Genomic DNA, 25,699 nt, shown 5'->3' on the forward strand with positions numbered 1-25,699 from the left:
GATGAAGAATGCAACGAGTTCGAACCTATTCGTAATCTGGCCAATGAGCGCATTGCTTTATCATGACATCATAGGTGGCATCACTTAATTCGTCCTACTCGGTGCAGAGCGTTATTGGGACGTGAAGTGGCTTAAAATCTGCCGCTATGAAACGGATAATAGCACCTCGGAGCGTCTACGCACTGAGGAATCCTTGTATGGCGACTGACGGGAAGCGCTCACCCTATCAGCCGTCTCCTCGTAGTGCACCACGTCGAGCGGGAATAGCTGGTTGTGCAGGCGCCCCGCGTCGATTGCTTCCTTCACGGTGTGCTCCATCCACAGGCTACGCACCAGAACCTGCGCCACGAGCAAGGAAAACTCTGACTACTTCGAAGGAGGAAGTCTTAAGAAGGCATCCAGTTGAGAATGAGTGGAAGCTTACCTATCTGCAGTCAGCTTTGCTTAACAGCCCTCTACTAAGTCCCTTCTTTCGTGTACAACTACTTTTGATGCAAGTATGGGCCCATGGCAATTATGATGTAGACTGCCAAATCCTTATACTGGCAATTGCGCTTTGATAAAATGATGGGTCATTTTAATCAAGAAAGTCAACTTTTATGAATAAGGGGACCATTTACTTCCCTCCATGTCCTTGCCCATCGTATATTAATTTACTTTTTTTACCTTTCTTCGGCAAGACAGAACCCTGCAGCAACAGCGGGTAGTCGTTTCATTTCTTTGGTCAGCACGAGAGAGAACGACAAGACCATTTATACCTTGACTACGCTTTCATGTACTCCGTAAAAACGTTGGCTGCGGTCCAGCTCTGGTTAACCCTAGTTTAATTGCGAAAGCAACGACGGAAACTTCTTTTCCTGCTACATTATTCCCCTGTCACACTCTATCTGTGGATGGTATTATTGGGGACACTTAAGCTCATCATTTAATGATATGACGCGAGAGCGTAAGCTACCAGCTCACATCTAAAGTCACGCTACAACCAAGAAGTATGGGCGTGCCTGCGTGCCTTAGGATTAACGAGAATGCAAACGGTTCTGGCAGGCTGATTCTGATATCATCCTCTCATAAGAAAGGAGCGACCAGAGTTGGCAGTTCCTGCCCGTGGCATAGTGGTAACGTCCATTTGAATGTCATGGCAGGCTGGTTCTAATGTCACCCTCTCACATGAAAGGAGAGGCCTGAGTGAGCGCTCTTGCTGAGTACACGCTCGCCCGAAATACGCCGCTGACTAGCCTATCATCATCACTATCATCATCCTCGCGCTAGAGAAGGAGAATTAAGATGCGCTGTTCATCTTTCCAGGCGTGACTTTGTTGGTTAAACCGCTCGGTTGGGGATCCAAGGATCCGAGGGATGGAGGTTCGATTCCCGGTGGATACAAATTTTTTTGTCATGAGGAGACCGGAGCTACGTTTCTTTACGTGCACGGCGTAGGTGGGCATCCGAGGTCTCGATTTGGCTGTCGAAGTGTTGCTTTCGCAACAAAACGAGGCATAACATGTGGTGTGAGCGGGCGGCAGCGGCGTAAGTTCCTCTCTAGCCCCCGCCCCGGGAGCGGGGGCGAGAGAGGGCATCCAGGCATCCTAGCGATGGATGGATGGATGGAATATAGGAGCGTCCCCTTTGAAACGGGGTGGTAGCAGTAGCTATCATGCTCATTTTTCTCCATATATCTTAATTATTTATTTAGAATGGTTAACTAAACCACCATTCTATTTATTAAATTTTGTTCCTACATTACTAACATTATGTCACTTCTCTGCTTTTAAGCCACCAATCTTCCTGTCGTTTTTTGCTAGTTTCCACCGCCGGTTTATTCACCCGGCCACTGTTATCTCTAAAGCCCAGAGCTTCAGGAACAGGGATTGCGTCTGCACCAACTTCCGGATGGATACCATTACATTCGAGTATAATATGTTCAATTGGTTTACTGGAGTTTCCACATATAGCACATGCGTCATCTCCATGGTTAAATTTCTTTTTGTAGCTGCGTGTTCTAAGGCACCCTGATCTAGCTTCAAAAAGTAGGGCACTGCCTCTTGAGTTATCAAAGAAATCTTCCTTCCTGATCTACATTTTCCACTTTCGGTATAATTCCACACTCTGTTTCTTTTCCAAGCGCAGCGCCGACTGCAGCGCCATCTGGCGGAGCTCGGCTGAAATAGGTGCTAGATAATGACTGTTCTAGGCCATTCGTGCCCAGCGGCCACCGGCTAAGCGACGAGGTGAAACCTGGCGTAATGTTGCTTTACAACAAAACTATCCCATCAGATATGACGTAGCGAGTCACCTGACTAGCCACGTCGCTAAAGCAGCAGGGACGACCTTTAACCGTGCTAAAACATTATAGAAACAGATATGAGCATTAAACATTCGGGGACACTAAGATCCGCTTTCGGGGGTGTGACGTTAGAGAGTTTATGGCTCCCATCGACACCTTCTCTTACTGATCCTCATTCACGTACATTCATTTCGCTACAATCTGAATAAGCCTAATTACTTAAATAGTGCCCTTGAGACCTCGCTGTCATAGGGTCGCAACAGTCACATAAAAGTTCGTCCATCAACATACCTATAAAGCCGAGCTTTCTCTACGCCGTTGGAAAGTTCCTGAGTGATCTAGAACTAGCCTGACTCGTGATCCAACGGTCTGGATGGTTCGATTACCATCTCACCTACCCCTCCCAATCTCGAGAGAGCTAGCCAAGTGGATAGCTCCTGTGAACTTTAGTTATATAATGTCGTTCTTCCACGTCGCACAACCCGCCGACCAAACCACGCCCGCCCATGTCACCTGTCAGCTATATCGCCTGCCGGGACACGCTTCTGATTTTTGCTCACAGCGACAAAGACGGATATTTTGCAGAAAGAAGCTTTTAAGCCTACAGCATTGGGACACAACTATAGCAAATGCTGCCAATAGTCAACACGCGCCCAACTCTAATTCCCATTACTAACAGGATCAAGGTATAGTCTTTTGGGCGAAATGGTTTATCATGATTGTAAATGCAGCGCTTCAAAGACACGCACAGAACTACCGGCGATGGCTTCAAGAGAGACATGCCAAGGACACAAGTTCCCCACTGACTAACCCTTGTCAAAAACTGCAAAGTCTTTACATCAGACACTGATGTAATCACTTTACATTAAAGATATGCATTGGACCACATATAATAGGTCCAGCTTATCGATAACACAATATTTTCGATGCGAGAATGTGGGGTTGATGCTTACCGTCCGTTTAAAAATTATTAACTCTGACCTTCGCTAAGTTTGCATTGCAGTTACCATGTTTGGCCTGTCTTTTATATTTTAAGCATCGAGGTCATGTTCCTCTAAGCTGTGGTTATGTTGTGGAATGTTGTACACATTTACGCGGTGGCGCTATTATTTTTGATTCAAGGGTCTTAAAAAGAAGAGGCAATTTTGAGTTCGTACATACAGGAATGGAGCGCAGAACAACGCGCATATATGGATTGAGTTTTCATATAGAATAATGATAATAATAATATTAATAATATTAATAATAATAATATAATTGGTTCACAGGAAGGGAAAGGCGCTGTATCTGTCACACTTTTGTCTGTGGACACCTGAACCGCGCCGTAAGGGAAGGGAGGAAGGTGGGAGTTGAGTTTAAGTGGAAAGAGAGAAAGAGGAGCCGTAGTGGTGGATTACGGAGTAATTTCGATATACAATGCAAAATAACAATTTCAAAATGCTTGCCATGGAAAATGCAGTGTAGCTACCAATTCATGTGGCACGCCCTAATGTGTCGATTCTATAAATAGTGACACGATTCAAATACAAATGTTTCATCGCTGTACCCCTCGATGGTATAATATGAACGTTAAAAATATTCATATCAACATAGGGACGGCAAAACATAGATATGAAAGCAGTGCAATTCGTAAGGGCCTTAAGGCTGCGGCAGAAGGAGACCAAACGAGTGAATTCTAAAACAGCGCAAAAGAACAGGGACGAGAGAACGAAACGTACAACACGAGCACTGACTTACAACTGATTTATTGGAAATAAGTGAGCAATATATAAGAAGAAGACTGGGTGATAAAACCAGAAGTAGTCGACGTCGAACATGGTGTAGGGGGCCTTAAAAGCGATAAGAGCGTGGTAGGTTGATGAGGGTAAAAGACGATATGATACGATATCATGTTTCGAAGCGAAGCATCGAAACATGATAAAATTGATAAAATATACAGAAGGAGTGGAATGCATAAAATTGACAGGTTACTGCTAAAAACTGCTTAAACTTTAACGGCGAGTTAAACGATGGCGATCAATGTTCTGCAGATAGAAACCTTATTTCCTTGTCGGACAGAAGCACAGACGGAGCACTGACACAGGTGTATTTATTAGTTTTTATGTTAAAGAATGTATTCAGTTCAGTTCAGGCGTTCAGTCGTGTCCGACTCTTCGTGACCCTATGGATCATGTCACGCCACGCTTTCCGGTCTCTCACTATCTTCTTAACATCACATAGCTTCATCTGCAATGCCTCGAGAATGCCATCTAACCATCGCGTTCGCTGCCTACCCCTTCTCCGGCGACCCTCAACCTTTCCCAACATCAAATCTTTCTCCAGCGACTCCTCTCTTCTCATCAGATGACCAAAGTAGCTGAGCTTTAACTTTAGAATTTGACCCTCCAATGAGCAGTCAGGGTTTATGGTCGACAATATCGACTGATTTGATCTTCTGGCAGTCCAAGGAACTCTTAAGAGTCTTCGCCAGCACCACAATTCAAACGCGTCAATTCTTCGGCGGTCAGCCTTTTTCACAGTCCAACTCTCGCATCCATACATCACAACTGGAAAGACCATAGCACGGGTTATACGGATCTTGGTTGGCAGACTAATGTCTCTGCTCTTTACTAGGCGGTCAAGGCTAACCATTGCTCTCTTTCCCAGAAGCAGGCGTCTCCTAATTTCATGGCTGCAGTCTCCTTCCGAGGTAATCTTGGCGCCCAAGAACAGAAAATCTGTCACAGCTTCCACTTCTTGTCCATTGATGCTCCAGGACTTGATAGGGCAAGACGTCATGATCTTCGTCTTTTTAATGTTCAGTTTAAGCCCAAACTTCTCACTCTCTTCTTGTACGCGCATCAGAAGTCTCTTGAGATCCAATTCACTTTCTGCCATTAAAGTGGTATCATCCGCATATCTAAGGTTGTTGATGCGTTTTCCAGCCATCTTCACTCCAGCTGAAGACTCGTCCAGACAGGCCTTCCTCATGATGCACTCTGCATATAGGTTAAATAGGCAGGGCGACAGTATGCAGCCTTGCCTCACCCCTTTCTCAATCGGAAACCAATCAGCAAGACCATGCCCAGTTCTGACTGTGGCCTCTTGCCCTTCATAAAGGTTCCTGAGGAGACAGATGAGGTGAATTGGAACTCCCATCTCTTGGAGAGCTTGCCACAATCTGCTGTGGTCTACGCAGTCAAACGCTTTCGCATAATCAATAAAGCAGAAGTAAATGGGTTTCTGGAACTCTCTTGCTTTTTCCATGATCCAGCGAAGGTTGGCAATTTGGTCTCTAGTTCCTCTGACCTTGCGAAACCTAGCTTGCACGTCCGGAAGCTCCCGATCCACATACTGCTGCAGCCTACCTTGCAGGATTTTTAACATCACCTTGCTAGCATGCGAAATAAGCGCGATCGTGCGGTAGTTGGAACAATCTTTGGCACTGCCTTTCTTTGGAATCGGGATGTAAACTGACCTCCTCCAATCCTGTATCCACTGGAGGGTTGTCCAAATCTTTTGACATAATGTATGCAGTGTGTTAACAGCGTCGTGGTTGAGGTTTTGAAGCAACTCAGCTGGAATACCATCAATTCCGCTAGCTTTGTTCTTAGCAAGGCTGGCTAAGGCCCATTCAACTTCACTCTTCAGGATGCCCGGCTCGAGATCAGTAATCACAACCGTCCTATGTTGGGTTTGCACATCCGGGTCCTTCTTGTACAGTTCTTCTGTGTATTCCTGCCATCTCTTCTTTATCTCTGAGGCTTCAGTGAGGTCCTTGCCTCGTTTGTCCTTTATCACGCCCAGCTTAGCACAGAAGCTTCCCTTGATATCTTTGATTGTCTTATACAGAGCTCTTGTGTTCCTTAATTGGCTGTTGTCCTCAACTGCTTGACACTGTATGTTCAAGAAGGCATTCTTATCTCTCCTTGCTATTTTCTGAAAATCCGCATTAAGAACCTTGTATCTTTCTCTTTCCCCCATACCTTTTGCCATCCTCCTTTCCTCAGCTATTTGCAAAGCCTCTTCAGATAACCAGTTTGCTTTTTTGCATTTCTTTTGCTTTGGAACTACCTTAGTAGCAACTTCTTGTATTATATCACGAACATCAGTCCACATCTCTTCGGGCTCTTTGTCTTCTAGATCTAATTCTTGAAATCGATTGCTCACTTCCACAGCATATTCTAATGGAATCTGATCCAGATCATACCTGAAAGGCCTTCTAGTTTTCTGCGTTTTCCTCAATCGAAGCTTAATTTTGGCAACAAGAAGCTGATGATCGGTGCCACAATCGGCCCCAGGCCTTGTTTTTACTGCTTGTATAGCGCTTCTCCATCTCTGCCGGCAAATAATATAATCGATCTGATTCCTGTACAGACCGTCCGGTGAAATCCATGTGTACAGGCGCCTCTTGTGCTGTTGAAAATGAGTATTCGCTATGGTCAGGTTGTTTTCTTGACAGAACTCTACTAGCCTCTGCCCAGCTTCATTTGGCTCACCAAGACCGAACTTGCCTGTAATTCCGGATATTTCTTCACTCCCGACCTTAGCATTCCAGTCTCCTATGAGAAAAACGACGTCTGATGATGGGGTGCGGTCTAAAAGGCATTGTAGGTCCGCATAAAATCTCTCAACGTCAGCTTCTTCAGCAGCAGTGGTCGGTGCATAGACTTGGATAACTGTTATGTTGAAAGGGTGACCTTGGATCCGAAGTGAAATCATTCGGTCGTTTTTGGGGTTGTACCCTAGCACTGCTTTGCCCATTCTTCTGTTTACTATGAGAGCGACCCCATTCCTTCTCTTGGATTCGTGCCCACAATAAAAGACATAATGGTCGCCGGAGTTAGATTCTCCCATTCCGGTCCACTTGAGCTCGCTGATACCCAAGATATCAATGTTCAATCTGTCCATTTCTCGCTTGACGATATCCAGTTTACCTTGCGTCATAGATCTTACATTCCATGTTGCTATGTGATATATCTCCTTGCAACATCGGACTTTGCGGTCGCTTCCCGACACATCCACAACTGAGCGTCCTTTTGGCTTTAGCCCAGCCGCTTCATTCGTCCTGGAGCTACTAGGAATCGCCCTTTGTTCATCCCCAGTAACATGTGGGACGCCTTCCAACCTGGGGGGCTCATTTTCCGGCGCCATATCGATAATGGTATTGTGACTGGCCATAGGGTTTTCTTGGCAGGAAATACTGGAGTGGGTTGCCATTACCTTCTCCAGTGAATCACATTTTGTCAGAACTCTCTGCCGTGACCTGTCTATCTTGGGTGGCCCTACACAGCAGAGCTCACGACTTCATCGAGTTTCGCAAGCCCCTCCGCCACGACAAGGCAGTGATCCATGAAGGGGTAAAGAATGTATACATACATGTTTTAGAATGTATACATACCAACTCGCCCAGGCTTCTATTTTGGGAGTGAAATAAGTTGTAACCATGATTGCCATAAATGGCGTATCCTGCCATACCTACAAAAGAGAGCGTTCCAAATATATTTTTTTTTAATGTAGGGTCCAAGCTTGCAATTTATATCGCTTGGCGATCGAGTGGACAAGCTGTATTTGTGAAGGAAGAAACGATCGTGCCTGCGCAATGGCGGAGATGATGAGCTGGCCGCCCGTGGCACTGGCGGCGAAGATTACGTCGCCGTGAGCGTCCACCACTATGACGGGACAGAGCGACGACACGGGCCGCATCCCGGCCCGGATGTAGTTGTTGCTGCTCGCCGCCAGCCCGTACACGTTCTTCTCGTGCGGTGTAGAGAAATCATTCATCACGTTGTTGTACCAGATGCCGGTCACCTTGGACATCATGTGGGCGCCGAAACTGAAAAAAAAAATATCGTGAAAGGAAAACGTTCACTCAACCGACACGGCCGTCGCGCAGCGCATTCGTGTGTGTGCGCGCGACTAGCTGTGTACGTTAAACGTTACACGTGACTGTACGGAGCTCATTTTCGGTTACAGTGTCGATTCTAAATTCATTCCAAAAAGCCTCACATGTGCTGAGCATTAAACTTGACTATATTGCCTTCCTACACTTCCTCATGACATGATGGGAAAAAACGCAGAAAAGCAGTTCAACCTGATAGACCCTGGATAGACCACTGATAGCATCAGCTTTTACTAAGCACACATCTTTAAAAAATCCTCTCCCAATGTCGTAACAGTATTTTACTCCAACCTCTAAGACCAACATTAGACCAGCATTTCGCGCAGTTAGTGGCCACTATAGATGTCGCGTTATCACGCTGAAGCGCCAGTAGCATATTTATTAAAACAGTATAGTGTCTTTTCTTTCACCAGTGCACCCAATATTGCAATCCCTCAACACACCTCCTTTCTTTCAAAGCGTACATTATCATTTCTTTAACACCCTGCTTTGGAAAATGATTGTTTGATAAAAGAAATTGGTAACAGTCCTATCACTTCCCCAGCTACAACGCAAAATAATTTGAATTAACGGACTGACTCAATGCCAGCATAATAAGCGATATTTGGTATCAAATCACTAAATAATATCAGGTCTCTATCGACGCTGATGCTTTTCGGTTATCCCCCACTGTGTTCCCCATATCGGCGTTTAATTGCATCGAGTAGAAATTGGCAGCCACGTACTCGGTATTGATGCTCGAGACAAGGCACAGTGCGTCTCCGTTGGCTGCCACGATGCAAACGTGTCCCGAGCCGTGGTCTTCGACGGAGGACAGCTGCAGGCCGTAGTAGCTGGCGTCCTCGTGCGGCGACGCCGTGATCAAGTTAAGGGCCACTTCGTTGAACTCCTTCGCGCTGAGCAGCTGCCGCAGCACGTTCTCCACGGACTGTCGACGAGGATTCAAAGATCAGGTCACCACCCGACAACCCTACTAATTATCGGATAATTGCTTAATGGTGACAAGCTGGATGTATACGGAAGCAAGGAGACCTGGTTGAAGTCATCCGTGCAGTGTCCGCTAACTAATGACCGCGATGGCAGCATATTGAGAGTTTGAGCAAGCGTCTTCTCCACACTTATTATCATCGACATGGGTACCATGCTGTGCAATGGCCGGAAACCAACAAGTCATCGAGCACAAACGAAATAGAATTTGTGTAGCGAAAGCTACACTGTGCTAGATTTTGAAGCCGTCGGCGTGACACCAGAACAAGACGAAGAAGCAGAAGAAGAAGAAGAACGCTTGGTCATCGCAGCTAATGCTTTCGCTCCACATTCGGTTCAGCAGCGTTGAACCCTTCTCATTTTTTTAGCTAAAAGTAGGCCAGAAGAACTGTGCTCGCCGATCTCCTCAGACTCTGCCTCCATTGAAGTAGGTTCTTCAAAAAAAGTGTGCTGGAATAGATCGATCGCTGTCACTCGGTCAATAGGAAGGGCGACCACGCGGGACACCGACTGTTCCCAGATCACATAAGACATAAGCCATTTTATTCTACGAGCATACTGTTACTTGAATTTCGTTACCAGTGCACTCTCCGTCCTTGGTGAATCAAAATTGTGCATAATGAGGCATTATTCAAGTTTCCTGGAGATGGTGCGCTAACGCAAGACTAAATGGTTACGGTAAGATATACGGTCCTGCCTCTGTCACTGGCTGTATTGATAGACTCACGTAATTGCTGAACGTTTGCTGAGTTCGCTGATCGGTATTTCTTTCCCGCATTCTCAAGAAGAAGAGATAAAGTTTTGAACTTATTAGTGTACATAAGGGTATCGCCAAAACAGGTGACATAATTATCTATAGTTTAGACAATTGCGCCTACTTTCTCGTTCAAAAGGATATCGTGAAAGGTGGTGTTTGTGTACCTGCTTTATATCGAACGCTTCGGGATCACCCAGCTGAAAGCGTCTGGCGAACGCGAACTTGAGCGCCTCGACGAGGCGATGTGCGCTGAGCTCATCGTCGGCGAGGAGGCCTTCGCTCCGGAACTTGTCCAGTATTGAGATCACGAAGGCCAGCACAGGGCCCGATGTCGGCGCCGGCGTCGTGAATAGCCACTCGTCCCGAGACAGCAGTGTCGACACCGCGGGCACTAACTCGGCCCCAAAATTCTCGAAGTCCTTTAGTGTCAAGACGCCGCCTGGATAGAATATGCCACTGATCCAACTTTCTATACTATACAATTGTTGTGTTTAATTTAATTGCAATACTTTCAACGCCCTAAGGCATTATTGCAGACGTGCGGAAACACGTTATTTTAATGAGGTCGGCGTTAAGAAACACAACCAAAAATATAACGAAACTAAAGAAAAATTAAGTGAACATGAAGGAAATGACGAACAGGCAAAATAAAGAATGGCAAGAATGGCAGCACGCAAGCAGTTATACATCAAATAATTGAGCCTGAAACACAAGTGCTCTTTTTCTAAACACAGATGGCGGCGAACGCATACCCTCAGGACACTATCACCTCTCCTGTAAGTGGGCGTACCTGTTCCGAAATAATGCAGTCATTCACTGCATACTTTATTCGACACGGGTGACAGTGGCCCACTGTCGCAGATTTTTGCACATTTTCATTAAGTGAACGCGATGGGAAGGAAGCGCGCGCGGCATCTGCATAGAATGGTCGAGAACATTGCAGAAATGTCTCCTTTTTTCGCGCGGAGAGCGCGTAGCCTTGCACACATCGGCGTCAGCTCCTCTTCATCCCCGGTGGAGGCGATGACTCACCCAGCGGAGAAGCCGCTAGTCGCCTCCTAAAAATTCCGGCGCGCCTGACCAATGATGACGCGCATCTCGGCAGCCGGAAAAGAGGACACTAGTGTTACAGAAGTTGCGTGTATGTGTGGGCCTGCCTTGGCTAATAAAAGAAAGACGCGGCGCGCCCATATATTGAGGTCGCGTCGTTTCGGCAAGCCAGCGGACGTTGCAGTGAATCAAGTGCTACTGCTCGGATCCCGGGGTCAACCCACTGCTCGGCAAGCCCATTGATCTGCGAAGGAGCGGCGAACATTTACAGGACGGTCACAACGTGACTCTCCAGACATCAATATGCGGCAGTGCCCAGTGAACAATTCGGTGTTTATTTTTTCAGACCCTCTCGTGTACAGTGTACTGACGTGAAAAATATGTGCTTCTTGAAAGCCTCTTTAACTTGCATGCTTTGCATTGCCTTTTTGTGAACCTCGCCTGTGTGTTTAAGTAACAGTGTGAATTCGTCTGTATTATGCCATGCTGTGTATAACGTTTGTTTTGTTTGTTAACTCTTACTCCGACCCTTTCTATGGCTTAAACCGGCGAAAGCTAAGCAACAAACGGCCCATCCCTTCTGCGTCTACAGGTAACTGACTTCCGGCTGAGCTTGCCTTGCAAGTCGAGGACATTTTCTTTTAGACCTGAATAGCTAGCCCCACTACTCTAAGGGTGTCTGGGAGTGTGCGCACCAATTGTGGCGCATCGTTAATAAAATATTATTATTAACGTCTGACATCCACATCAGCCTCCTCGTCAATCCTGCTGCACGTCAATTCCTATAGGAGAAGGGAAAGGAAATATACCTAGAATAGAAATTTCGCCTACTTTCCTGTTTTTCGCGTCTGACACAATAAAATAACACTCCTACAATAATTTGGCGTCTGGGAAGCTGACATAGCTAGTGTATCGCACCACGTGGCATGCCATAACAATGGCCAGTTTCCATTGCTGTCACATAAGGCCGCGAAAGATCCTGATTTAGAAAATGTGCCAAAAAGGCTATGGCAAATGACTGATCTTCGCCGCATTCAAAGTCTTCATTGTCTATAAGATGTAAAGACCGTAAAATGTTACATCTAGAAGAAGGTAAGAGAAGGACCCCTTTATGCCACGCTGCTAATGAAACCTTCTGCGTTGTTTCGGGATGGTGTGAAGTGTAAGCTTTCAAGATTCAGGTTCCTTTTCCTTTTTAATCGAAAAAAAAGACGTCAATCTCTCCCTACTAGCGCTTGATGTGCTCTAATATCTCATCATCATCATCATCAGCCTGACTATACTCACTGCAGGGGACACTACTTTGTGAGGTGAAGTTTTGCTCGGTAAGAAATCAGGAAAAGTTTAATCACTTCAAATTCACTGATGCCACTCGCAAACTGCGAGTCTTTTTCGCATCCAGTCCCAGCGACGATGAGCGCTGACGAGAAGCAATAAATTACCCAGTTCTCTCAGCTCCGACACCATGGCCCGAATCTCGAAGCCTGACTCGAAGAAACGGCCTTTCTTCTCGCTCCCAGCTATCTTGCGCAGTGTCTCCGCCAACCTCTTGTTGTGGTACTTGTCTCCCACTTTCAGCACACGTGTCGTGTTCGGATTGGTCAGAACCTTCCTGCTCGCGGACGTGAAGACAAGGGCAACAGTTCATGTTACTGTAACTTCTGACTGCTTGCTGTTATCTAGGGGGTAGCATCACAAACAATAACCTGTACGCACACGTGTAATCTCTACGGCAACCGCAGAGCAAGGGCGCTGGTCCGGAGGTACTGCAGTCTATAGTGTGTTTCCCGTATTATGCAGCACGGGCAGGACGTTTGCGGTGATAGACCGTACCGTACGCTGCTCGTCAGCAACACGCCGCCTGTTTCAGTTTCTCGCGTCCAAGCTGCACCCCACCGTAGCTTGGACGTGAGAAACTTGCTCTGTAAATGGCGAAAAATTCCTTAAGCGTGTGTTATCATGTTAAATTTGATCTTAAGTTACGTGTCTGCACATGTCGTGTGTACGATACACCAATTGGAAGGGGTGCTTCGTCCTGTCTTCTTTGTGTTCGTTTAGTGCTCTTTGTGCCTTTAAATATTAAGTATACGGCACAGGCCTCATTTCATTAGCTGATGTCCAAATAATTGAATAAGACATTATCAGTATGCCTCCTAGTATATACATCTTTAAAAATATTCAGGGAAGATTGCATTCCAATTTCATTTTTTAAGCACTATGTGGAATGGTCCTAAAATATTCACACGTTAATTTTACGAATACCGTACACTTTGGCCAACTCACAAGAGGCAGGGCGATCACCATAGTATATCTTCTCTTTGGATGCAGTGCATTCAGAACTACTGCCCCACTTCGTTAGCATCAATCGCATGCAATATCGCGGAGCACATGACTAAAAAGCAGATTTTTGGAATTGCTTTAGAAACGCACCCTTTAACAACCCTTCACCTTGGATTTCATTCCAACTTGAATTATTCTTAAAAGCAGCACATGACTTCGCAACTACTATGAGACAGGTAAATAAAAAGGTATCATATTCATAGTTTCTTCCTCTGCTTTTGGCAAAGCGTCTCCTCCTCAACTTTTCTAGTTCTGCAGTGCTCCTTTTTTCTTGCCCTCTTTCCACCACAATGCCTTCTCATTATCAACTAGCCCAGTGCTTCGCTAGCATCACTGAGTACACTATTACCGCCCTCTCCCCCCGCCCCCTTGGGGGTGTATACGTGCACTTGTTTTCCTAAATACGCGCCCTTGATTCGGAACCATTTTCCCCCCAAAATACTAGCCCTTTCCTTCTACCCCACCCCTGCAGAAAGCATCTAATTATTTGGTGACCTCTTGGCCAGAGAATGTCTATACCATGTCTAATGTAGAAATGGAGGCGCTGTGTATACTCTCGCACCTAATTTTGCTGTCTGGGTGTTTGGCCACGCTAGCGATGGTCTCGGCGAGCTGCTCGTAGACTACGAAGCCGTCCTCCGCCAGCGTGATGGCGTCCACGAAAAGGTCTTTCCAGGCCACGCTGCTCCCAGTGAGGTTCAGCAACAGTTCGTAACCCATCAGCTCGCCGAAAGCTCCCACTGCCTTGGCCCCTGCGCCCGAATATCCGCAACGCCATAGGGTCCCCATTTAGGAGAACTTTGCCACCGCAAAAGAAACTGATTTCGCACATGCCGTTCGGTGCTAGTACTTTTCGATTCCCAACACTCGCTGTCGCAGGGGTGCCTCGGTGTAGTAAAGGAAGTGACAATTTTCAGGTAACGTTTAGACGAGAAATTTTATTCGTAAATTTAATCCAGCTTAGTGCACCCTTTCGAAATCGTGTGGAATATAACAGATCATTTGTATTACGTGCGGGGTGAATACACTTGAACTTGAATACACGTGAAAGCCTTTCTTGCATCAGGCGAGACGTCCGGAGAAATTGTGATCTGAAAGCGTCCTTCGCAATGGCGCTCAAAGAAAAATTGAATCTTTCATAATAAGCAGGGTGGTCTATGTGGCGCCGTAATTGTGGTTTCACATAGCTTAAAAGGACAAACTTGACGTTCTCATTCGTAAAGGGATCAAAACAGCACTAGGTTTGCCACTCAATACATCGACAAACAAGTTTTTGAAACTAGGGGTTTCCAAAACCCTCGAAGAGCTCAATGAGGCTGAAACGACCTCGCAATACCACAGACAGTTGCCCAGTTGTACTAGTCGCAGCATTTTGGAGAAACGGGGCCACGAGCAGTGAGCATACTCCAGACGCACAGACAAGGTTCTTAGACAGGTTAGGGACAAATTAAAGATACCGCCACTCTCCAAAAACTTGCGCCCCGTCTACAATGAGAGCCGGAGGAGCGATATAGCAGCAGCGTTGAAAGCCCGTTTTGAGGGCAGACACGTCTTGTATACAGATGCCGCACAATGCGCGGACGGTATGGGATGAGTTTCGGTAACAACTAGAGAAAACGGGGGCTCGGTAGTTCGCTGCAGCACACACACTCGAGTGCAACGGAGGCAGAGGAGGTGGCCATTGCGCTAGCTCAACCCAGCAACAGGTCAAAATTATTGTTAGTGACTCAAAGTCAGCGATGAGAAACTTTGACAATGAGCTCCGTTTTGGCCATAGCAGTAACAGTGTTGACCAGTGGCCCACCACCGGCAGAGCAGGTTACGCTCATTTGGACACCGGCACACCAGGAGTTGAGGGGGAACGAGAAAGCGCGCGTACTGACCCGAAGATTAGCTACATACCGGGATCCCAGTAACGTCTCGTACGCAACCCTGTACCCACTGCGCGATGTGAAGCCCCTACAGTTCGATGAAGACCTTAATGTGTACAAAGATATCCTAAACCATTCCAAATTAGGCAGACCAATATTACCAAAAGCGTCAAGCAACTCACCAAAAGTGAGAGCGTTATGTAGCGTAAGCTACAAACCGGAGTATTCAGCCCCCAGCTTTACAGAAAGTGCAACCCGGAAATTGTCAGTACCAGGTGCAAACGTTGAAAGAGCATAGCGGACATGATCCACATGATATAGAAGTGCGATAGATTTGGAGAACCTGACAGAGCAGATGAGTCCTGTGAGGCAATATTACTCAAATAGGACTACAAAGGAAAACGTGAAAACATCCGTCTCGCCCTGGCGGGCGCTGATCATATCCAGGAGATCCTGGTCGACGGCTGAGGGGGAGGACACGACTGGGACAGAGCTGCACCTTTCGCCAACCTTTTCACAGGTAGAAATAAATGTTCTTTCTCTCTCTCTCTCCACCGTGAATCGAACCACTATCTATCCGATCCCCAGCCGAGCACGCAAACTGCTACTCCACGCCGGGTTTGTGGGAAACAGACCGTAACTCTCCTTGTATATCGTGAGGACGGTAGTAGTTTACTCTGGGACACCCGCTGCCATGTGTGGGCCCTCAGGCACTCTTCAAGCTGTCCTACAACAGCTTTTTCGCCTGAGGGCTTTCACCCTCGAGTTGAAAATAAATTGAATTGAAAATGACGATGCAGTCAGTGGTAGTGAGACAGTAGCGTTGACAATGACGCTGCAGTAGTGCTAGCGATAATGATAATTGTTTCATCGATTAATGATTTTGTTGATAATGATGAAAGCATCGATAGCGATGATGATTATGGTGGTGGTGGTGGTGGTCAAGATGGTAGTGGTGATAACGACAATGGAGTTAGTGATAATTATAATGGTGCTAGCTGTGATGACAATAACGGTTATTTAGTTGATAATAACAATGATTACAGCGGCCGTAATTATGATACTAGCGATGACATGACGATGCTGCTAATGAATAGAGTCCTATAAAGTCGCTTTCGCCATTTCCTCTAAGCATACTTAGCGCAGTCCTGTATGCTGGGACAACTGCTGTCGTGTGTGGGCCCTCAGGCACTCTTCAAGCTGTCCTAAAACAGCTTTTTCGCCTGAGGGTCTTCATCCTCGATTTGAAAATAAATTGAATTGAATTGAAAATTACAATGCAGTCAGTGGTAGTGAGACAGTAGCATTGACAATGACGCTACAGTTAGTACTAGCTATAATGATAATTGTAGCATCGATTAATTATTTTGTTGACAATGATGATAGCATCGATAGCGATGATGATTATGGTGGTGGTGGTGAAGATGGTGATGGTAGTGGTGATAACGACAATGCAGTTAGTGATAATGATAATGATGCTAGCTGCAATGACAATAATGGGTATTTAGTTGATAATAACGATGATGACAGCGGCAGTAATCATGATACTAACGATGACAATGACGATGCTGCTAGTGAAGAGTCCTATAAAGCGGCTTTCGCCATTTTCTCTAAGCAGACTTAGCGCAGTCCTGTAACTTGTCGTGGAATGAACGACGAACGGGTGAAAGTAGGAACGGCCAGCGTATGGCTACTCGCAGCCCAAATCTTCATGTTTTGATCTGCTCCTACTCTTCTTCCTCATACTCATAACACCGTCGAACCTGCTTTCAATAGCTTTATTAAACTATTACCCTTCATTTTCTCGCTTCTCCTCAACTCATAATTCGCCCTTCGTCCACTCCCCTTCTTGGCGTCAACTGTGTCGCCTGCTGCAGCTACTCTGGTAGCGTCCTGCAGCGTTGTCAAGCATGGCTTTTTGTTTTTCGTCACTGAGCGCTCTAAAAGGCTTCCTGTGAGTAATAACGTATGGTAGCTGTCGTACGTACATTTAAAAACATTAAGCTCTCGCGTTGACATTCTTTTCATTTTGTCCAGAATTTCTCAACGCCATTCAAGGATTCTCTCTTCGCTAAGTCCACAATGTTCACTTTTACACACCTTGGTTCATGGAGGTCAGAAGTGATCGCAAAAGTTATGTGCATGCTCACCTACGAGTGACCCGTTGTCAGTATCACGGTACATGTTAATTTGGGCGGCGCCAGGAGCCCTGGGTCTAACCACGATGGCCGTCGCATTACTCGCCGATCTGCGTAAGTATAAAAAAACACCTCGTGGTCACTTATACTACTACTTCAAGAGTGTGACACGAGAGGTTTAGTGTCTTCCGTACGCGGCTCATTTTGCAGATCCTTGTTGGCGTTCATGCGCTTTTACTACTCCTTAATATATTTGATTTGCTCTCCTACAGTCTCACACATCTCATAAATATAAAGACGTAAGCTACCTCCTTATGCGAGAGGCTACTCCACATTGGTGTATAGGCCCGACTCAACGAAGCTGTACAAATGTACAAACGAGCTTGCGTGGCCAAAGATTAGCGTGCCTGACGTGTTATCTTAAAGCCACAATGGTGTCAATTTCCATCTCAAATGAGCAACACCCGCCGACCAGTCATTGCATGGCCATGTCACGTTAATCCAAAATTTCATCTTGCGCACTCTTGCATAGTGTGATTTCACAATGCCGCTTCTGCACTCTAAAAATTCCCAAAAAGAGAATTGAAATCGATGCATGCGAATTTCTACCGGTGGACTTATCGCACTTTGCTAGAAATAGTCACGTTTTGTTGACGAAGTAACGTTCGCGAAACCATGTAGCTTCTATGCACTAGAAAAAGGAATAAATGTACGAGGTGGGGAGTTTCGAATACCTAGACGTAAGAGGCAAGACGGCCAACATAATTTCCACAGAAAATTAAGCGGTCGGAATCGATTATGCACACTCGAGCATACCTGTGAAGAAGAACTAGGAAAGATGGTTTGGTTTATGGCTTTGCCGTCCCAAATCAACTCAGGTTATGTAGACACCGTAGTGGAGGGCTCCAGAAATTTCGACCACCTTTAGTCCTTTAACGTGTGCCGACTTCCATTACTTTTCGCCGCATCGAAAAGCGACCGCCGCCGCTAGGATTCCATCTCACGTCCTTTTCTTTAGCAGTCGAGCTCCCTAACCACTGAGTCATTGCCGCAGGCGCTGACCAGCAGTAATTAAAAAAGTGTGCGTGCTTGCGGAAGCAAACGATCAAAGAACACAGCACGCAAATCAGCCGCCACTCACAAGCTGCGCAGAGTGTCACGGAACAAGCTGGAACAACCTGCGCTCGGAAATTATACGGTAGAGGGAGCCGCCATTTATGCTTTTTGTGCATTCAGCGTTTAGTAGAAACATTATTATACGGCCAAACAAGCTTTCAAGTGATTCAAAGTTTCTGGTTAGCGGCAGCACAGAAGCGAAATTATCGCGCTCAAAAATGGGCCATTATTCAGGAAATTACAGTCAGTCAATTACAAAAACGAAATAGGCATTGAATACTTGTCGGCCCCTTCAGAGTGGAAGAGAACATGAAGGATAGCCTCACCCCCTGGTTCTACATGCTGTGCAGTCTCCGGAACGGCGAATAAACAAGAAAACATCGACTAAAACTTGACGCCTGTCGAGTTGAAATTCAAATTTTGTTCCATTCGATTGAAACATCAAATTCGGTACTTCGGTCAGTTTGCTCATATCCATTTGTGGTTTCGCATCTGCTCTAAGATGCATGACCATTAAGGTCACCAGAGGGCGATCTCGCGCCTTTGATGTGCCAATCAGCAAGGCTAGTCATTAAATTTCCCAATATCGTTTTGCTGTTTGAGTTTGTAATGTCCACTATCGTACGACTTTGGAAGTACACAAAATGGAAGGGTTAGCGGTTGAAGTTTTCTTGATTTGTGGACACAAAAATTCCGTTTGAACTCAGGTGACCTCACACTGGCCGCGCCGACTCACCGGTTGTAATAGGTGGCTACGAATCCTCCTCCGAGACCACATTTGTGGGGTATGGCCACACATACGCACAGGATGGTGGCAACTGCGGCGTCGCCTATGGTGCCACCCTTGCCGAACATCTTCCTGCATTCACGCAAATGAATCCATTACAATTTTTCTAAAGACTCTGGCTATGTGCACATCACGTTAGTGAGACTATGTTTTATATTAACGAACTATCGTATCCATAGTGTCAGTAGGAAAACGATTGTCCTGTTGTCGAAATGTGAAATATTATCTCAGTTTGTATTTTGAATGTATTGTAATGAAATCAACCGACAAAATTAGGCAGAGCACAAAATTACATTCCGCAGTGAGGCGCAGAAAAACACCCTGCTCTCGCCACGTGGTAAGCACACCGGTTTTGACGAATTTTCAATTACAACACATTACCTGCATCGTGAGGTCAAAAACGTTTTGAACCGGAAGCGCTTCTCTCCGATCGTTCATGTTAAATGCGTTGTCTCTCTTTATAAACGTGTGTGTGTGTATGTATGTGTGTGTGCGCGCGTGCGTGCGTGTCTGTGTCTTTCTGTCTGTGTGTGTCTGTCTGTGTGTGTCTGTCTGTCTGTCTGTCTGTCTGTCTGTCTGTCTGTCTGTCTGTCTGTCTGTCTGTCTGTCTGTCTGTCTCTCTGTGTCTGTCTGTCTGTCTGTCTGTGTGTGTGTGTGTCTTTTTGTCTGTCTGTCTCTGTCTGTCCGTCCGTCTGTCTGTCTGTGTGCGCGCGCGCGCGCGCGTGTGTGTGTGTGTGTGTGTGTGTGTGTGTGTGTGTGTGTGTGTGTGTGTGTGTGTGTGTGTGTGTGTGTGTGTGTGTGTGTGTGTGTGTGTGTGTGTGTGTGTGTGTGTGTGTGTGTGTGTGTGTGCGCGTGTGTGTGTGTGTGTGTGTGTGTGTGTGTGTGTGTGTGTGTGTGTGTGTGTGTGTGTGTGTGTGTGTGTGTGTGTGTGTGTGTGTGTGTGTGTGTGTGTGTGTGTGTGTGTGTGTGTGTGTGTGTGTGTGTGTGTGTGTGCGCGCGCGCGCGCTCACGCGCTCACGCGCTAGGCGGGCGTTCAGCAACTGGTAATTGTCAGGACCGTGGTCTTCAAGAGAAAGATTTATCTGCCTCAGTCACCGCTTTGAGTAACTTCTTCACTGCGTAACGTCTTCATTACAATACGCTTTGGTGGGCAGTCTCAATAAAGTTGGCATATTTTTCTTTTATTATCGGTTTACCTAGACCAGAATGCGTACAATTATTTAGCAAGAATCAGTACGCAAAGCCACTCCTCCAAGGCCAGCATGTCGGACTGAACATTCAGAAACCACCGCAAATACCCTACTGAAAAATCCTGTATCAATCTCATACCTGATTCGCTCTACCGGATTATTATACAGGCCCAACCGGCACGAAACCGCGCGGAGCTCTGATTCCGTAATATCCTGTATGGTCGGTGGCTCTTGTTTCTGAAAACAAATGCGACGCTAGGCTGGAAACGGTATGCAAAACTATAAAATAACACGACTACATCTGAAAACTGAAAAAAAAAAAGGTTAAGCACCTAGAAAAATATTTGCAGGGACAATCCAGGATCCGAACTCCGGCCCTGACGCTCCACAGACAGGTACTTTAACCACTACTCACGGCTGGGGTTTTTTTTTTATTTATTGCCTGACTTCGGCACAATACACAAAACCACTTACAGGGCACAATGAGCATTCAATAATACAACAATCAGCCAGGTGGGTTGTGGCGTCGTCATGCTAAAATTCTCTTAGGGTCACTAATGGCTCCAATCTTCCGAGCCACTCGGGAGCTTCAGGGGCAAGTTTCTGAATTTCAATATATCTATTCATGTCTTCCCGAAAATAGATCCGTGCTGGCCGTGCGTTAGGATCGCAATGGTATCCTGTCATTCTCGAGCGCCAAATACAGTGGAGGGCCATTAGCATAATAAGGTCAAATGGCACCCCATCCTCATTCTCTACTGGCAAGTACCTAATACCATGCGAGTCTAATGGAAATTCCTTTTTTAAAGTCCTTTGTAAAATATCCCAAAAGTATACCCCTTCGCAACAATGTAGGAAAACGTGGTCTATAGTTTCTGGCTGTTTACAAATTAAGCAATGCGAACCCCAATGTAAAAATAAATTCTTCCCTTCCAAGAACTTCTTTACTGGCAATGTTTCCGTGTGTAACTTAAAGAAAAAAGTTTTTCCATTTGACGGCACCTGCATCGCCTTCACCCGCTCAAGTACGCCGCGTCCTGGTCCTCCACTGTATAAGGCCCTGTACATTGGTATGGGAATAACTACGTCGCACAAATCCTTGTACAGCTTCTTCCTGCTAACACAAGATAAATATTCATAAGAAAATCGAACAGACAGGAATCGCACATAAGCGACAACTTCTCTAAAATAACCAAAAATGCGCCCCGATACACTTTCGGTCGAGACAACAAAGTTCGGCAGTGCATTTCCGAGCCTTAATTGGCACACAGTACGCAAAAATGGATCTTTTACATCGCGAATAAAAAGAAATCTGCTGACAATCTGTCGTAGAAATAGATGCCCCAAACCCAGTCCACCGTCCTTCACCCGCCTAAACAAACTGGTCCGGCTACATCGTTCCCATTCTGCTGCCCACACAAAAATGGCAAATATCCGGTGCAGTCTCTGTACGTTCATCCTTGCACAATGCAACATTTGCATAGCACAGCTTCGACATAAAAAACATATCGCACACTGTGGCTCTGGCGAAAACTGACAATTGTTGCCTTTTCCACCCCTCCACCTTTTCCCGCATGGCTTGAGTCTGTGCCCTCCAGTACGATTCGCTATCGCGATAACTATCTAGTGGGACTCCCAAGCGCTTTACTGGTGTTGTCACCCAGGACATGTTCGCGAACTTCTCGGGCGTCGTTGGCCATTATCCGTGCCAAAGCCCCAGGGACTTTGACCAATTAACTTTACTGCCGGAAACCTTTGTGAATTCTTTTACAGACGACACGGCCTCGATTACCCCTTCGCGATTCACTGCGAATACAGCCACATCGTCCGCATATGCCAGCAGCTTAACCTCTGCAGCTTGCAATTGGAAGCCACGAATTTTGCCGTTTTCTATGATATTTAAACACAGTGTCTCAATGTAAATGCAGAATAGCAGAGGGCTGAGGGGACAACCCTGGCGCACCCATCGCTGCAGGTTTATGGGGGCCCCCAAACTCTTATTTACAATAAAAATCTTGTTGTGCAGCTTCGGTACGCCATGGCCACTCCCTCGCGAATGACGGACCCTACATTGACATGGTCGAGTATGCAGAACAGGATTTCATGTGAGACACAATCAAATGCTTTCTCCAGATCCAACTGAAGGATGGCTACACAACTGTTTGTGTGATTACAGCACTCAAGCACACTCCTCACTTTATGCACATTGGAAACAATGGATCGACCCTTTATCCCACACGTCTGGTGTGGTCCAACTAACTGTTGAATTACTGACTGTAGTCTACGGGCTAGAATTTTCATAAACACATTGTAGTCTACATTCCTGAGTGCGATAGGGCGCTATGCTGTAACCTGTTGTAACTTATCTGCTTCATTGTATTTAGGAATCAACACTCACGGCTGGTTATGGTTATAACGGCTGCATTTTCTGTTTAAGTAGTTAATATTGGTATTTCGTACTTTGTATATTTTTCTCGAGTGTAGGAGTTGTGGTCGTATTTCATCGATCGACCATTCTTTTTCGACCGTTTTTTCCTGGCTATCACAAGGGGTCACAATGTCCCGCATCTTTAGAATGCATCGCTTTCGTGCAGGCAATTAAACATCAGAATATTGTGATTTACTACTGCTGATGTGTTTTTCATCACCTTTGAACGCTTATAATTTTTGCTACATAGAGAGATAGCCGGTACACTAATGCTTGTAATACTGCGCGTTTAGCTTCACGTGCTGCCAGCGGAGTAGCGGCGTGAATGAATACACTTCCGAATAAATGTTTTGCGCATGTAAGCGCTCGAGGAAGCGTCGCCCGATATGCGGCTATCTATGCATATTTAGATGGTCAGTAATGTGTTTCATTTATTCTCCAGCGTATGTTTTCTCTGCGAATAAAACACTATACGTTCTTCCTTGCACTTGCGCGTTGAAGCTATTACATCTTCAAACGCGGATATGAAGATGCGCCTGAAAATCGGACGAGCTGTAGCGACTGTTGCACACGCAAAAGCGACGCGATGCGCGCATGTAGTTGCTAGCGTACACTTGGACGACTTCATATTTTTGAGGAATTTGTGAAAGAACGCGTACTCCACATATACAGAAAAGTTGTAATGTATAATATGTATGGGTTCATGCTTATTTAGCGTACTGGCATGCTCCAGCATGGTTAATCTGGTTGAGCTTCATCGATCGGCCCGGCTTAAGTTGAGAACCGGAAATACTCTGTCCGGTATCAATTCCATACATGACGGCTTCGTACGGTTTCAGTTAAACCGGACATGGTCTCTTCAGTATATGAGCTCCATACAGGAACAGTCCACGCGGTTTCCGATCCATATCGGACTGAGATGTATGGTTTGGAAATTTTCTGTCCGGTGATTCATAAATCCAGATAAATCCGGAGATTCATACTGGGCATGACCTGTCCGCTAAAAACCTCTTTAAGCTTCATACAGGACAGGTCACACCGGTATGATAGCTCAAAGGAATATTACGGGACCTGTGAAAACCGGTTTGGTTCGATACGCGAATTTTCACTAAGGTGGATTTTTTTTTAAACGAATATGCGTTCAGTTAGCAGTAGTACAGCAGAATGCGTACTATTATTTCGCATGGTCAGAACGCAAAGCCACTCTTTCAAGGCCTGCATGTCGGACTGAAAATTCAAAAACCACTGTAATGTTTTTTGCAACGAGTAGGCTTTACTGTCAGTAGCACACACTATCGTTGGCTGCCTCTGCACTCTGTACATTACATGGTATGGCATGGAATGGTGTGGTATGGTATGGTATGGTATGGTATGGTATGGTATATGGCATGATATGGTATTGTGTATTAAGGTATGGTACGGAAAGTACAACTGGTATAGTATGGTATAGTATGGAATGGTATGGTATGGTATGGTATGGTATGGTATGGTATGGTATGGTATGGTATGGTATGGTATGGTATGGTATGGTATGGTATGGTATGGTATGGTGTGGTGTGGTGTGGTGTGGCGTGGTGCGGTGTGGTAGGTGTGGTATGGTATGGTATGGTATGGTACGTATGGTATCATATGGTATTGTGTATTAAGGTATGGTACGATAAAGTACGATGAGATATGGTATCTTATGCTATGTTAAAATATCGTGAGGCGACAAACGCTGTGAACGGCGTCGTGGGGATAGCTTCAGTAAATTTAGAGAACCTCTGGATTTTAATGTACACTGACATTATACAGCAAACGCGAGCCTATTCTGTTTCACCTCCATCAAAAGATTTCCGCATGAAGCACCTTCAGAAACCGATATACGCTGAGGGAAATTTCACCCTTTTTTCAGCGATGCAAAGAAGCACGTGCGCATTGTGTACAAGGCACTCTGCATAAATGCAGGTTGGAATTTCTTGCGCTGGGCAGTGGCTGGAAATACGTCCACTTTGCTGCAGTCTGTCTGCGGAATGCATAGTCAGGAAAAGTGGAAAATGGCCGCTGTAGCATATAGGCTTTGACAAAGCTCTTACGATCTCCTATCCTCACTTAGCTCGTGATATCTTACGGCTGCATCAAAAGCAGTACCTTTCATTGCGTTGCGATAGTGCCATTCTAGCGACGTAAATTTAACAATTCCCATCGCGCGCCTAGTTGTTAAGTATCAAAGCCTCCATCTCGCAGCGCCAGAGGTGGAGCCCACCTGGTGACGTTGTTGCAGTGGCGGGAGCCGGAGATGGAGACCCATTCGCTGAAGACGCCCATCTTGGTGTGTGAGACGAAGCGCGGCTGGCGGCTGGGAGCTGCTGCCTTCCGGGTGAGCAGCAGTGCAAGCGCCACGGTGCACGTAATGAGCACAGTCATGATTACCATGAAGACACCCAGCACTGCCATGGAGGCCTTGTTGCGGCCTGGCTGAGAGTCTTCCGAGCGAAATGAGAACCGGTAGCTGTGGTAACTGCAGAACGACAGCATCGCTGAAACTGAGACAAGCCCGGTAACCAAGCTGCAACAAGCAATCCTCTCACCATCCCCTTCCCTCAGAATGAAACACTCGTCTTCCAGCTGGCCAGCTGGATTACCAGCTGGGACTGCTGACCAAAGCTCAAGTGGGTGCTGACCAGCAATGACGTATCTCACAAGATTAGCACCTGAGTCGCCAAGTTGACAAAAGAGGCGACATTGACAGCCTACCATGATAACACCTTGAAGTATAAAATAATTTCTTCACTCTAACGGCGTGGCATCGGCGTACAGCAGCTAAAGTGAAAGCACTGTGTAGTTCTTGTCATGATTTCCGCTACTGGTAGAAGAAATGGGCCGACGGG

At 46.1% G+C, this 25,699-nt stretch overlaps 1 pseudogene across 1 annotated transcript; it reads right to left on the bottom strand.

Moving 5' to 3' along the window:
* Nucleotides 1–226: 226 nt before the first annotated feature.
* On the bottom strand, nucleotides 227–25,699 carry LOC146196158 (scoloptoxin SSD14-like; annotated as a pseudogene). Its single transcript, XR_014705707.1, has 10 exons — nucleotides 25,075–25,699; nucleotides 19,161–19,283; nucleotides 17,321–17,418; nucleotides 13,862–14,051; nucleotides 12,402–12,571; nucleotides 10,074–10,348; nucleotides 8,891–9,093; nucleotides 7,859–8,099; nucleotides 1,425–1,476; nucleotides 227–339 (listed from the first exon to the last, which is right to left on the bottom strand). The product of XR_014705707.1 is annotated as a scoloptoxin SSD14-like (transcript).

The sequence above is a fragment of the Amblyomma maculatum genome, chromosome 3, assembly GCF_055883805.1.
Source record: "Amblyomma maculatum isolate TAMU_Amacu chromosome 3, ASM5588380v1, whole genome shotgun sequence".
NCBI classification, from domain to species: Eukaryota; Metazoa; Arthropoda; class Arachnida; order Ixodida; family Ixodidae; genus Amblyomma; species Amblyomma maculatum.